Consider the following 2,650-nt stretch of genomic DNA (forward strand, 5'->3'; position numbering starts at 1 on the left):
CTCCCAAGAGAAAAAGGAAACCCCCTAGGAATAGGTCAGGGGCTATGCATCAGAATCAGCGGGTCAGCCTTCAAAAGTACCAGCACCTGGGCCCCATGCCCAGAGATTCTGTTTCATCTCTTCTGGGCATCAGAATTCTTAAGCTCCCCAGGAGATTCTGATGGGTGGTGAGGACCGAAGAAACACCTCAGGTAGTTGACAGAGGTGACAGTACAGGGTACTAGCAGTACACTCGTCCCAAGGAAAGTGAAAGCCTCAGGATTTGAAATGGACGTTGATATTTTTAAATAATGCTTTTGGCCACTCATGCCTCAAGTGTGAGCCAGATGCCCACAGAGTTCTCCTTCGTGCTACCTTCCTTCTTTATTGGAGCCTGCTTCCTGTATACAAGCACCAGCATTCCAATGAAACAAAACAAAAACGAGAGCGTTCTTTTATTTGCTCTAGGATTTCTGGGATATTGTTTTCCACCCTGTCCGCATAGTTGAGCGTGACGGGAGCCCCCTGACGAACTCGGAGATGCAGCGGGTTGTGGCGGAGTGCCTCCTGCACGCCATCTAACCTCTCCAGGCCTCGCTTTCTGGTGCAGCAGCATCAGTGCTGGGGAGCCCTGTCCGCCGGAGGACAGACGGTCACAGGGAATCGGTCACATGCTGTGGACCATGAATGCCTAGTCTTTGTTTTGTGGTCTGAGGAGGCTCAGTGTTACATTTTTAGGAGGATACTTGAGAGAGAAAAAAAATTTTACTTCTATTGGATAAACAACTTTGAAGTCTCTCTGTTCATCCTTGAAAGAGAGGGATGACCAGGAGCTAATAATTTTTCTCAAAAACATTTTAGGGTTGTTTTTTTTTTCTTCTTGAGCCAATTGGAAATTAGATCTGAAAACAAAAGGCCCTTGAAGGTCTTCATTCAGTTAGTCTCTAAACTATTGTGTTTAGTTCCATAAAAATTCCTTCAGCAAGTGTCTTTTGTCATCTTTTGCGTTTAACCTGAGACTGTTTTGTGGCCTAATGCTTCTTTGTCAAAACTTTCTTGGGCCCACGCTTTGGATTGCGTACTGAAAAGGCCTTGAACAGAGACATGTCAAAACCAAACGAGTAAAAAGTTCCATCTTTTTGCTAATTTCAAATAGATACGGAAGGACAAAAAAAGGAAAATGCAAGGCAGAGTTTCTCCCCTGCGTCCGGTCAGTGAGTGATGTCACTGTAGTTATAAGTAACTTCTCAAACACCACCCAGAGTTCCTCCGGTCCCGCTGACCTCCCTTTCTCCTTTCTGTAATTGCCGAATACAGCCCTTAAAACCCATGTAGGACCAAACACAGAATGTAAGCTCTGTGATCTCATCCCCACAAAAACAGGCTGCAGGGACCGTCCTTGCAGGAAGCCGCCTCGCCTTGGGACCTCTGCAAGCCGGTAATTGACAGTGGTGCCTTTGCGGTCTTAAAATCAGAAAGCACGCATCCCCTGCCCTACATGCGCTGCTGTAGGTGGAGAAGGGGCCAGAGAGAGAGGATGTGTGAACATGACCTGTGTCACCTGCTGTGAAGGGCACACTCGTCTGTGGGTCCTCTGGGCAGAGGGTCTGTCTGGCAGCGGACATGTTGCGGCTGCGATGGATACCCTTTCCTAGTCTGCCCCTTGTGCTGGAACAAATGGGGAGCCCGCCTTCTCTGCTGAGGTGTGCTTTGTGGCAGGAGCTTGGCTGAGTGCTGGCGGCAGCTGGGAGACGGATGACTCCCTCCCTGGCTGCCAGGGCCCTCCGCACAGCGGCAGGTGATCCTTTTTATCAGCATAAGAGGACGCCTGGGATATCTGAGCTGCTATTCAGCAGGTGGTGCTGTCCTGCAGTGAAAGCTTCCACGCTGCCCGCGAGGTCAGTGAGCTGGCGAGGAAGGAGCCCGGTGTGTGGGAAGCCTGGGCAGCATGAGATGAGGCCTCTCGGAGGAAACTTCACACCTTGGACTCGGGGGACCACCTGGTTCGTGGCGGGGTCTCCTCTGCATCCTGCTTGAATGAGAGCTCCGATCCCCCCCGCGTTCCTTCTCATCTTTGAAACCCTGGTGGGTAAGGGGGCGTGGATCGGGAGCTCCTCATTAAACAGACTTAAAAGGGAGGAAAGGCCTCAGCCAGCCTCTGCATGCCAGAAACCTATTAGTGCTCAGGTGCCCGGCCAAGGGGGTTTGGTTGGCCCAAACCTGACCGCCCACGTTTTTTTTTTTTTTTGTCCTTTTTGGCAACGGAGCCCAGCCGTGGACTTGGGTGAGGGCTGGGTTGTCCGTGTGTTTGAGCATGGACAGCTCCCTTGCAAAGGGACTTTTCCCAGGCTTGGTGTGGCAGTATGTTTCCCTGGGAAAGACTGAGTCAGTCATGGGAAACCTCTGGTTGGAATTCTTTAGTCAACACACATGGTGGCGCATCCGCCTCTCCCTGGGATCGGAGCAGGAGGAAGGTGTAGGGGCCGGCAGGTGAGACCAGCGCTTGAGAAACGGGTAGGAGGGGAGGTCAAGGCAGAAGGAAGCAAACGCTGGGACACAGGCCCCAGCGAGGTGCTCTGAGTGCAGGGGAAGGACTGGTGACGCCTGAGCTGAGCGTGGGGAGGGTAGTCTCCAGGAGGGGGGAGGGAGGTGTTCAGGATGAGGGCCAGGG

The sequence above is a fragment of the Myotis davidii genome, unplaced genomic scaffold (genome assembly GCF_000327345.1).
Source record: "Myotis davidii unplaced genomic scaffold, ASM32734v1 scaffold59, whole genome shotgun sequence".
In the NCBI taxonomy this organism is placed as follows: Eukaryota; Metazoa; Chordata; class Mammalia; order Chiroptera; family Vespertilionidae; genus Myotis; species Myotis davidii.